We start from the raw sequence: 13425 nt of genomic DNA on the forward strand, positions 1-13425 counted from the left end.
CTTTCTTTTTACTATTTTCTACATTGTGGAATAATAGTGAAGACAACAAAACTATGAAATAACACATATGGAATCATTGTCATGCCCTGACCATAGAGAGCCTTTTAATTCTCAATTTTGGTTAGGTCGGGGTGTGACTAGGGTGGGTGATCTAGTTAATTTATTTCTATGTTGGCCTGGTATGGTTCCCAATCAGAGGCAGCTGTTTATCGTTGTCTCTGATTGGGTATCACATTTAGGCAGCCATTTCCCCACTGTGTTTTGTGGGATCTTGTTTTCGTGTTAATGCCTGTGAGCTCTACAGAACGTCACGTTGCGCTGTATTGTTTTTGTGAGTTTTGTTTAATAAACATGTGGAAATCTACATACGCTGCACCTTGTTCCGAGTATGATTACCACGACGATCGTGACAGAACATCCCACCACACCAGGACCAAGCAGAGTGCACAGGAGGAGAGGGTATCCTGGGCCTGGGAGGATATCCAGGAGGTAAGGACATCCTGGACTTGAGAAGAGATAATGGCAGGAGACGAAAGCCTTCCATGGAAGTAGACGCAAGCGGTGAAGGAAGGACACCATCTGTGCCAGCTCTACGCACCAGGTCTCCAGTACGCCTCCAGTGCGCCTCCACAGCCCAGTAAGTCTAATGCCTCCTCCTCACACTCTCAGGTGTGCTTTGCTTAAAATCCATTGAGCCAATCAGTTGTGTTGTGACAAGGTAGGGGTGGTATACAGAAGATAGTACTATTTTGTAAAACACCAAGTCCATTAATGAGGGGATCGTGTCGCTGGAGCCAGGAGAAACCCAATAGCACGGGAAGCTGAGGGGACATGATGAGCAGGAACTGGATAGCCTCGCTGTGGTTCCCTGACACACGTAGGTTGATGGGAGTAGTGTTGTGGGTGACTCGGCCTATAAAGCGCCCGTCCAGCCCTCTAACGTCCATGGGAATGGAGAGGGGCTGAGTGGGGATGTTAAGCTCGAACCCCAGGGTAGCGTCCAAAAAGCTCTCGTTGGCCCCAGAGTCATTGAGAACCGTGAAAGATTTGGACTGGTCTCCCCACAGCAGAATGGTTGAAAAGGGGTGCGAGCAGGGGAAGCAGGAATGTTCTACATATGGCCCACCAGAGTACTCGCTCCTACCGGTGAGCCTGTTTTTTTTAAAGGACAATAGGACACAAAATTACCAAGAGTCCTGCAATACAGATAACTCTTTGTGTCGATCCTGTATTGCCTTTCTGCTGGCGATAACCCAGCTCTGCCTAGTGGCATTGGCTCAGGAAGTGGTGACTCTGCCGTCTTCAGCAGCCCTCGGGGCAGGTTGGGAAGCATCGGGTTCTCTGGGCATCGAGACTGTCGGGAGCTTTTATTTTTTATTTTACCTTTATTTTACTAGGGAAGTCAGTTAAGAACAAATTCTTATTTTCAATGACGGCCTAGGAACAGTGGGTTAACTGCCTGCTCAGGGTCAGAACGACAGATTTTGTACCTTGTCAGCTCGGGGATTTGAACTTGCAACCTTTCGGTTACTAGTCCAATGCTCTAACCACTAGGCTACCCTGCCGCTCTGGGATGACTCGGAGGCAAGGTGGGATCCCTGGGCGTGCGAGCAAAATCCAATTTCCTCTCCCTCCTTCATTCCCATAATCGCCCATCGATACGGATGGTCAAAGCAATGAGGGAATCGAGCTCCGTAGGTAAAGATTAACGGGGCAAAGTATAGAGAGATCCTTGATGAAAACCTGCTCCAGAGCACTCAGGACCTCAGACTGGGGCAAAGGTTCACCTTCCAACAGGAAAACAAACCTAAGCACACTACCAAGACAACACAGGAGTGGCTTTGGGACAAGTCTCTGAATATCCTTAAGTGGCCCAGCCAGAGCCCGGACTTGAACCCAATTGAACATCTCTGGAGAGACCTGGAAATAGGTGTCAGGCAACGCTCCGCATCCAACCTGACAGAGCTTGAGAGGATCTGCAGAGAAGAATGGGAGAAACCCCCCAAATACAGATGTGCCAAGCATGTAGGGTCATACTCAAGAACACTCAAGGCTGTAATCACTGCCATAGGTGTTTCAACAAAATACTGAGTAAAAGAGTCTGAATACCTATGTAAATGTAAATATAAAAAAATATATATTGTACATTTGCAAACATTTCTAAAAACTTGTTTTTGTTTTGTATCAACAGTGTATTGTATGTAGATTGATGAGGGGAAAAAACTATTTGATCAATTTTCGAATAAGGCTGTAACGTAACAAAATGTGTAAAAAGTCAAGGGATCTGAATACTTTCCGAATGCACTGTATACAGGGGGTACCGGTACCATAACCACCAATACCTTTCTGATGCATTTCAGTCACTTCAAACTACACTGTCTTCAAATTGAAATACTGTCAAAATGCTGTCAGACTGATAGATTGTCATGGCCCAAATAAAAAAAGTAAACATTACCTAACTTTTTTTACATGATGGGTTCACAAGAAAATGTTGATATGAAACGGGTCGCGGACCATAAAGGTTTGGGAATCCCTGGTTTTGGTAGTTTGTGAGTAGGGCCCAGAGCTTTGCTGACCATGTGACCTGACCAGGAAGAACTCTGGGCCTTCAATATAGGTCATAAGACTTCTGACTAAACGTTATATATTTTATGCTGAGTCATGGTCAAAGTCAACTCCTCGGTCCTCAGCCTTGATCACACAGATTATTACAATACTGCTTTTCCTACCGTAGATTTCACAGGGGAATTTGCTATTGTACATCCTTGGAGGTCATTTTGAAAATGGATTAGTTCAAACAGAAACATCTTGTACAGTAATGAGGACAATCCAATACCAGATAATAATAGACTAAACTCAATGGCAAATAGCTTCCATAAACAACTTTGAATCCTGGCAAATGACTTAAACCGTTTAATTCTATTTCAAGAATTGCACCACTGGCGATGGAAACCACAGACAGCGATCTGAAAAACCACAACCTCCAGTTAGCTGGCTCCAATTCCTGACCTTTTCAAAGTAGATGACAGAGAAATGGCTGCACGGTGCACATTAAATTTTCCAACATTAGGAGCAAATATTTTCCAGCTTGTTTTATCGAACCATTAGGAAAAAAACATATCTGACTGTTTAATATGTGCATGACTGTAGAAGAAATGAGCACAACTGTTTGCTTCAATCTGTGCATTCTGCCACTTGTCTAAACTGCATAATCAGAAGGGAACACATCCATAGCTCTATTGAATATTGATTCAATGGTCAGGGAAGTTTGGTAATTCAACAGAGAAAATCCAATGAGAATGAAATACTGTATAATTTACTTTATTTCAACTTTATTTAACCAGCTAGGCCAGTTGAGAACAAGTTCTCATTTACAACTGCGACCTGACCAAGATAAAGCAAAGCAGTGTGACAAAAACAACAACACAGAGCTACACATGGGATAAACAAACGCACAGTCAATAACACAAGAGAAAAAGTCTATGTACAGTGTGTTCAAATGTAGTAAGATTAGGGAGGTAAGGCAATACATAGGCCATAGAGGCGAAATAATTACAATTTAGCATTATGCAGATGAGGATTTGCAAGCATGGATACTAGGGTGCAAAAGAGCAAAATAAATAAATAACAATATGGGGATGAGGTAGTTGGGTGTGCTATTTACAGATGGGCTGTGCACAGGTACACTGATTGGTAAGCTGCTCTGACAGCTGATGCTTAAAGTTACAGAGGGAGATATTCAATTTGTTCCAGTCATTGGCAGCAGAGAACTGTAAGGAAAGGCGGCCGAAGTAGGTGTTGGCTTTGGAGATGACCAGTGAGATATACCTGCTGGAGTGTGTGCTACGGGTGGGTGTTGTTATCATGACCAGTGAGCTGAGATAAGGCGAGACTTTACCTAGCAAAGACTTATAGATGACTTGGAGCCAGTGGGTTTGGCGACGAATATGTAGCGAGGGACAGCCAACGAGAGCATACAGGTCGCAGTGGTGGGTAGTATATGGGGCTTTGGTGAAAAAACGGATGGCACTGTGATAGACTGCATCCAATTTGCTGAATAGAGTGTTGGAGGCTATTTTGTAAATGACATCGCCAAAGTTAAGGATCAGTAGGATAGTCAGTTTTACGAGGGTATGTTTGGCAGCATGAGTGAAGGAGGTATTGTTGAGAAATATGAAGACGATTCTATATTTAATTTTGGATTGGAGATGCTTAATGTGAGTCTGGAAGGAGAGTTTACAATCTAAACAGACACCTAGGTATTTGTAGTTGTCCACATATTCTAAGTCAGATCTGTCCAGAGTAGTGATGCTGGACAGGCGGGTGGGTGCAGGCAGCAATAGGTTGAAGAGCATGCATTTAGTTTTACTAGCATTTAAATGCAGTTGGAGGCCACAGAAGGAGTGTTGTATGGCATTGAAGCTCGTTTGGAGGTTTGTTAACACAGTGTCCAAAGAAGGGCCGGATGTATACAGAATGGTGTCGTCTGCGTAGAGGTGGATCAGAGAATCACCAGCAGCAAGAGCGACATCATTGATATATACAGAGAAAAGTGTAGGCCCAAAATTGAACCCTGTGGCATCCCCATAGAGACTACCAGAGGTCCGGACAACGGGCCCCCCAATTTGACACACTGAACTCTATCTGAGAAGTGGTTGGTGAACCAGGCGAGGCATTCATTTGAGAAAGCCTTGGCCACGTCAATGAAGAAGCTTGAGGGAGCAAAAGTGTCTTTTAGTTTCATACAGTCCAACAAACTCTGATGTACAATATCATAGTTTTCTAGGTGGCTCAATTGACTGAAATATGGTGCTGGCAACATCAAGGTCAAGGTTTCAATCCGAACATTTGCGACATATCACTGTTCAGCGTGTTAGCTAACGAGGACAAGTGTATACAGGAACTGTACGTTGTTAATGAATGTAAAGCTTTCTAAGCATAAGGGTTGAAGCATGTGTATCTCTGCTACTGCTCCTAGCTAAGGTCCCTCTGGTATCACTAATGATAGATTCTGTAAGCAACCAGATCCATCAACATTCACTTGATTAAAGCGTAAATTGTTCACTGACGACTCAGGCCAAAGAACTTGAATGGTCAAAATGAAATTGCTGTTGTTCAAGAACGTCCCAGCCATAAAAGATTCCACAATGCCATAGTAGAAGGGAACAAGGGAATCTTACAGCCAGTTCTCCAGGACACAAACCTATACTGGTGGACACATGTAATAAGACAGGTCTGTGTTCCTGGCATGCACACACAAGTACACGCCATAGGAGGTTGGTGGCACATTCATTGGGGAGGACGGGCTCGTGGTAATGTCTGGAGCGGAGTTCCTGGACGTCATACTCATTTAGGCTTTTCATCTAGTAGAATTCGATGCACAGAGAATTGTCTTTTCACACTCAAGTGTGTTTGACAACAGCTGCTAATCAGAATAGCACTCTACAAAAATGAAGGAATGGCGGGGAACAAGCGCAGTTGCTCATTCGATGACGCCTTCTATGTGACCAATACAATTTGATTTGATGACGCCTTCTATGTGACCAATACAATTTGATTTGATGACGCCTTCTATGTGACCAATACAATTTGATTTGATGACGCCTTCTATGTGACCAATACAATTTGATTTGATGACGCCTTCTATGTGACCAATACAATTTGATTTGATGACGCCTTCTATGTGACCAATACAATTTGATTTGATGACGCCTTCTATGTGACCAATACAATTTGATTTGATGACGCCTTCTATGTGACCAATACAATTTGATTTGATGACGCCTTCTATGTGACCAATACAATTTGATTTGATGACGCCTTCTCAGTGTGGATGAGTAGCCTGTTGATATTTGTTGTACTAAGCTGTCCCTTCTAAATAGCATGTAGTACGATTAGTACACAGTATACATTTTAAGTGATGTAAGTAGTAGACAAGCCAGATTTGGGACACGGCCACAAACACAGAAATCAAATGGAACAGAATGTACCTCACATGCCGGCCCAAAATATATTCCTCCAGTCCAGTGGGGAAAGCAGTATGTTCTTCATCTCCCAAACAGGCCACACTATCAGGTCAGTGCAAGGTAACGCAGAGACATGCCAAAGCACACACCAAAATGATCTATTTCTCACTGAAATGCAGACACACACACACACACACACACACAGAGACAGAGACAGAGACAGAGACACACACACAGCAGGTTAACAGTCTTGCCGTGCGCAGACAAGTGGACCCAGCTTCAAACCCAGTCGGTCACATTTATTAAGATTGATGTATCGCTATAAAATCATTTTAAAGGGGTTCTCGCAGTGGCTGATATTACAACAAAAGTTGATACTACCCGGTTTAACAAAGAATATAACATAAAAAGAATACATGTACATCACAGGAGGTTGGTGGCACCTTAATTGGGGAGGACGGGCTCGAGGTAATGACTGGAGCAGAATACGTGGAATGGTATCAAATACATCAAACACATGGTTTCCAGGTGTTAGATGCCATTCCATTAGCTTCGTCCCGGCTATTATTATGAGCCGGCCGCCCATCAGCAGCCTCCACTGATATACAGCACTAAAGTCAATGACACCTAGATGGAGGGAGGAAAATATGGACTCTTTATCAATGCAACCGTTTATTTTGGTCTCTCTATGCAATAACTCTTACTTTGTGCCATGACTCTTTACTCTTTGAAATAACTTCCACCTCAGCATAACATTTCTCTACAACATTCAGTTAGCACTGCGGGGAACAGAAAGCAATCAATTCACATTTTAAGTAAACACAGTCCGAGCAGGTCTGCATTCATCACAGCAAAGATGTCCTGGCACTGGTTCGGGCCTGGCGTCATAAAAATACAGTAGGGCTTTGTCTAGGAAACATAATATAGCTTCATTGCTTTCCTGGCACCCAAAAGCTCAACAAATCCACTAGTTACTTTGATTTATCGGGGGAAACATGCATGAGCTACATAGACCTCCTGGGCTATGTACATGTGATATCGCTTTCATAAGCTACGCTAGGAGGAGAGTGTGGAGAGTGAGTTATGGATGTGTATGGATATGTAGAAGTCAATTCCAGTGCACAGGTTTGATGTTATCCTCTGCTCAATAAAGGATTTGTGTGAAGGGCCCAAATTAAGTGTGAGGCCCATATAAAACATAAAACGTTTTACATGGTAAAACACTTCCACACTGAATCGTCTTATGGGGTTATAGTATAGAAGCCAGTTTATAAGAGTGTTTCATTCAGTTCCATGGGATGTGGTGATCAATGTTCTGTACCATCTTACGTTTAAAGGCCCAGTGCAGTCAAAATTCAGTTTTCCTGAATTTTGTATCATATTGTACAACGGCTGATGAAACTAACACTGTAAAAATTTGAAAAAGCAATCAGTGTTATTTCCTGATAGTTGCTGGTTGAAAATACAATTTACACCAGACCTTCTAATCAGCAGGTTTTGCATGGGCCGAGGTTTTGCTTGCCTGGTGACATCACCAGGCGGTAAAAGTGAACAGACCAATAACAAAAATGGTTCCAATCCTCTCTGCCAATAACAGCTAGTTGTCAGGTTACATATCCCTCCCATTAGGCCCCTCCAAAAAAGGTCCCTCGCTCAGACCACTCCTAGACAGTCCTAGCCGAATTCTTGTTTGAAAAATGGTCTTTTGCTGAAATCAATTTATTTTAGCTTTTGACCATTTTAAATGGAAAGCTATTACAGTAAGGTATTTCATTGCAACAGTTCATTGTTATATTTTATTGATAGACCAAACATCATTAAATAATTCAGATGCATGAGATGAAAGAGATTAACAGAAAAAGGACAGGCCTCCTGAAGGAAGGGGGTTGTGTAGCATCTTTAGGGCATGGCCAGACATGCATTAACACAAAATAACAACTCATCCTTCTACTTTTCGGACGAGTTGCATACGTAACACACACTTACTCCATCTGTAATTCTCACACACAAAATACTAATGTGGCCATGGACTTATTACAAAGCCATCAAACTTGTCAAGGGGTGGGCATGAGTTCACTCATTAGCCACCACTAAAAAAAAGTGGAAGAAATCAACATAAGTCCACTGGGGAAATAAGGTCAAACTACTGAAGATTAGGGTAATTTAGAGTGTTCTACTAAAACCTTAACATCAATGAACAAAACGTGATAAGTTTGTGCCAGAATCTACCCAAGGCTGATTAGTCTGGAATTTGCACAGCACTGATGTGAGCTTGATCATACTGAGTGTGACTTTCAGTTCACTAATACTGTATCACAATACTGTTCTTGCAACTGGAAAAGTTTACAACAAGTATTTTAAGAAGTTTGTATTTGTGACTGAGAGGTATGTGACTATTCCTTTTGTTGTTTGTATATGGTACGGCATTTGTTAATAAAGTTTATTTGAAAACTGGACTGAGCCATCTCCACATTGTCCTGTCCCAGGCCAAGCCAAAACCAGTCTTTCCTCTTTCCCTGTGCCTAAAATCAACCCTGATGCACACTTCCTGTTGGAATAAATGTCCCATTGATGGGACTGTGGGCACTGCCAGTGGGCTTAGTCAGTGGAAGCCCTATAATAGAACCAAATGGGATCTGCCTTTTTTCATTTGTCAGTCAGAGTCTGGCCTAGAGGAGTTGCTCTAGCTCAGAGTCATTCATAGTGTCAAAAGGATTGGATTGCTGAGAGAGAGAGAGGACAGTTGGTTTGAATTTCAACGGCCATTACATGAGTCTATTTAGAATGTATACTTTCTAGATGAGCATGCGACCTATAAGAACATATTCTCTGTTCTGTTCAGTATATTTAAAATCTTTAACTGTTTGAACCTACATTCATTTGGAATGTACTGAAAGGGTGCCTTGTCTCGCAGGGTGCAGGAACAATTGAATCTTTCTGCAAATTGTGGGGGAAAAATGTGTATTAGCACTACTTTAAATGATTGGTATGTACAATCCTGTTATTCTGTTTGTGTAAGTTGCTGTTTTCACCTAACTCTGTACCTAATCCACCACGGCTGTGCACATCTCGTGTTCTTACCCCCACCCTCTGTATTCTGAAACTTGCATGTTCGGAGCGAGGTATCTCTGTTCCGAATGAAGTCTACTTATGTCTATTCTAGGAACAAACCGTTTTTAGTACTCACAGGAGAACACAGAGGACTCAGAATATGGCCAGCTGATCCAGTAGATATCGGTTGGTTCAACACATTGAGACGGTTGTGGTGGATTAAGGAAATGTAACAGGGTTGGGCTATACAAGGCAAGCCCAGACTCTGAATCGCTGAGCTCTCAGTCTATTCACTTGTGTGTGTGGTGTGACCTGCTCCCTTAATACGTTTTGAATGAAGAAATAACTTAATTGCTGACTGCCCCTTGTCTCGCCTCATTAATGAATTCGAATTTCCACGACAAAAGCGGCTTTAACAATTGAACCGGTCCCTATGGCTCTGTCACAGTAGTGTGAGTGAAGTGGAGTAACATGAGTCAAGTTTAAACTAAACCTCAAAGGGTGCTTTTCCTATTAATGAGTTATAGTAATAACCAAATCCCCTTTTTTGCCAACTAATGTAGTTAATTTGGAAACTGTTGTAACTCTGGAATATAAAACCAATGGAAGGTATGGGTACATTTGCAGAACACTCATTTCAAGTATAAATATAATAAATCACATGCTGCCCAAAACAAACTACCCACAAATGCTGGGCAGCCAAAATTACAGCCAGTTACAAGGGCATGAGAGGAACTTGACAAATGCAACAATCATATTTAGTTCTGTGGTTGTCTGTTTTCCAAATTACTGTAAACTGTCAGCCATATTGTCTCATAACCTACTTTGCGATCAATTGGTAAGATTACAAAGTTTCAACATGATCACTAACGAGAGCTTTTTTTTCAGCAGTGTACTGCAAAATATTGTGTCACCTACAGTGTATGACTTGCCTTCAGAAAGTATTCACACCCCTTGACTTATTCCACATTTTGTTGTTACAGTCTGAATTCAAAATGCATTCAATATTTTTTTTCTCACCCATCTACACACAATACCCCATATTGAAAATATAAAAACATGTTTTTAGAAATTTGGGCAAATTCATTGTAAATGAAATATATCTCATTGACATAAGTATTCATACCCCTGAGTCATTACTTTGTAGAAGCAACTCTGGCTGTGATTACAGCTATGGGTCTTTCTGGGTAAGTCTGTAAGAGCTTTAAACACCTGGATTGTAAAATATTTGCATAATGTTTTAAACATTCTTCACGCTCTGTCAAGGTGGTTGTTGATTATTCCAAGACAGCCATTGTCAAGTCTTCCCATAGATTTTTAAGCCGATTTACAGTACCAGTCAAAAGTTTGAAGACACCTACTCATTCAAGGTTTTTTCTTTATTTTTGCTATTTTCTACATTGTAGAATAATAGTGAAGACATCAAACGTATGAAATAACACATGAAATAATATAGTAACCAAAAAAGTGTTAAACAAATCCAAATAGATATTAGATTTTCGATTCTTCAAAGTAGCCACCCTTTGCCTTGATGACCGCTTTGCATACTCTTGGCATTCTCTCAACCAGCTTCATGAGGTAGTCACCTGGAATGCATTTCAACTAACATGTGTGCCCTGTTAAAAGTTAATTTGTGGAATTTATTTTCTTCTTAATGTGCTTGAGCCAATCAGTTGTGTTGTCCAAACCTTTGACTGTACTGTATATTTTGACTTGTGTATTATGTTATTATCCTGCTGATGACAAGCGTACCCATAACATGATGCAGACACCACCATGCTTGAAAATATGAAGAGTGGTACTCAGTAATATAATTGTGTTGGATTTGCCTCAAACATAACGCTTTGTATTCAGGACATAAAGTTAATTTCCTTTCCAATTTTTTTGCAGTTTTACTTTCATGTCTTATTGCAAACAGGATGCATGTTTTGGAATATTTTTATTCTCTGTAATTTAGGTTAATATTGTGGATTAACTACAATGATAATATTATGGATTAACTACAGTACATCCTCAGTTCTCCTATCACAGCCATTAAACTTTGTAACTCTTTCAAAGAGCCTCATGGTGAAACACCTGAGCAACACCTCTCCGGCAACTGAGTTAGGAAGGATGCCTGTATCTTTGTAGTGACTGGGTGTATTGATACACCATCCAAAGTGTAATTAATAAATTCACCATGCTCAAAGAGATATTCAATGTCTGTTTTTTTTTACCCCTTTATCAAAAGGTGTCCTTATTTGTGAGGCATTAGACAACCTCCCTGGTGTTTGAAACTCACTGCATGACTGAGATCTTATCACTCCCCTATCTTAGACACATAGGCTGTGAGAACTGGTTAGAACCTGTTTTAATGTTTTAATGCTTTAAGGGTGTAGAGCTAAGTACCCCTGATCTCTCATGTACTGTAACCTTTCCACCCTCTTTGAGGGGTAAGCAGCTATTTGTGCAGATTAAGTATAAAAAGATCCTCTCCAGTATGCCTTGAGAGTTCCTATCTGGTATATCCTGAGAATTCCTTTCCGGTATGTCCTGAAAGTTAATATCCTGGTTCAGGATATTTCCTTAGTATCTCCAAGGAAAGCATCCACAAACACTCTGACTGTGTTGGCAAACGGACCTACATTTGTGTCTTTCTTCCATCACCATGGCCACCCGACAAAAATGTTATCACTAGAACTGCTGATGAGGTCATTTGGACTGCTCATATCATTATTTATTTTTATAAGTCATGCCCCCCCTCCATCCTTGACTTGTCCTAAATAAGTCTATATAAACACACTGTCGTTGTTAGAATCTTAATATCACAAACAAAACTGGAGTTGTAACCAGTTTCCCCCCCCATTGCCCCCTTCTCCCGACAGAAAGGCCTTCTGAAGGTGCCATGCCAAGTTGATAATAACCCCGATAAATGCCTGGAAACTGAACATAAACTACACAGAAACTCATTTCACACATATAAACAACATATGAAATAAATGAAGCAAACTATGATGGGGAGAAAGGGGGAGAATGGGTGAGTTGATGAGCGAGGGGATGTAATTACCAATTGCAAATGAAGAACAGGGCAGCAAGTCTATTCTAGTGATTTATTCTAATTATAATCTAAAAATGGTATGTACCCTATATCAGTCCCCCGAATTCAAGCTTTCGTGTCAGTCTACGCTGGCCTACGTGGAGTACACAGTGAGAGAGTGGGTAATTTACAATGGCAAGAAGACCAAGATGAATGGATGCACATGCTGTGTTAGTGACGCTACAAAATCTGAATGAAAACGACTCAGATGTTGTGGAAGAAATGACTCATCACATCGCTGATGATTATTATTCTGATTGTGAACCTGCACCTCCGAGGCCTAAATGCAAAAAATCCAGAATGTTGCGCATGCTGGTGACAATGCTACTGCCGATTAACAGCGCAAAATGTCATCACAGAAAGGAGGCCCTACATCTCAAGCAAGAAAACAACATCAGCAACGCACTCGCCAGCTTTTTTGTCGTTGTCATTTATCAGACGCTCTTATCCAGAGTGACTTACATGAACAATTAGGTTAAGTGCCTTCTCAAGGGCCTTGCTGTCATATCAACACTTATATTCATTATAATGCAATTATTGCTTTTGTGCAGATTTTCACTCTTTATCAAGCACAGTTGGCGCTTAAAATTATGTTTAGGCTACTGATATTATGTTTAGGCTACTGATGTTTTCATCATTTGACCGCGAGTCTTGGTGGTTGGGGTATTTCATTTTTTTCTAATTACAAAAATAAGCTGTTACCGCGTTCCAACACATGCTTTCGGTTCCATAGGTATTGTTTACACTGCTAGAATGCTGCAGTCAGAATGACTGCTCATTAGCTTGAAGGGGGGTCACTCGAGGCCCAGCGGTTCTTGTTTTAATGACAAAAGACAGCAATTTCCATTGCGAAAGTAATACTTAGTTCGTTGATCATATTTCCATCCATGAGACGGCACAAAATAACACGCTACACAGCGTCAGTGCTTCATCGTCGGTGCTGTTCTATTTCGATGCTTGCTCCCTGTATCTCCAGGTGACCAAATAGTCCCCCTACGGAATCCATATTAGGAACCCCCCCTCAATCAGCCATACTAGTGAGAGCATGTGATCATAGCTGGGATACAGGTGCAGTTGGATTGAAGCGAGGGGTGGAGTGTGCATAATTTGTCTGGAGCGTGAAGCGGATTTAAAAAAAATGTTAGATCATCGGCCTTCTCTCTGGCCTTCTCTCTCATTCCAATTTCGCTCTAGTACCGGTCAGTCATAAGGTATGGGCATGCTTTGCCCAGCATTTGTTGTTCCCTTAATCACTATAACATTAATAAGGCCTATTTCTGTTGTATTGATTTAGCCTACCCCACACCACTAGCAATGCGCAGAGATATGAGT

The sequence above is a fragment of the Oncorhynchus tshawytscha genome, linkage group LG16 (genome assembly GCF_018296145.1).
Source record: "Oncorhynchus tshawytscha isolate Ot180627B linkage group LG16, Otsh_v2.0, whole genome shotgun sequence".
Lineage (NCBI taxonomy): Eukaryota > Metazoa > Chordata > Actinopteri > Salmoniformes > Salmonidae > Oncorhynchus > Oncorhynchus tshawytscha.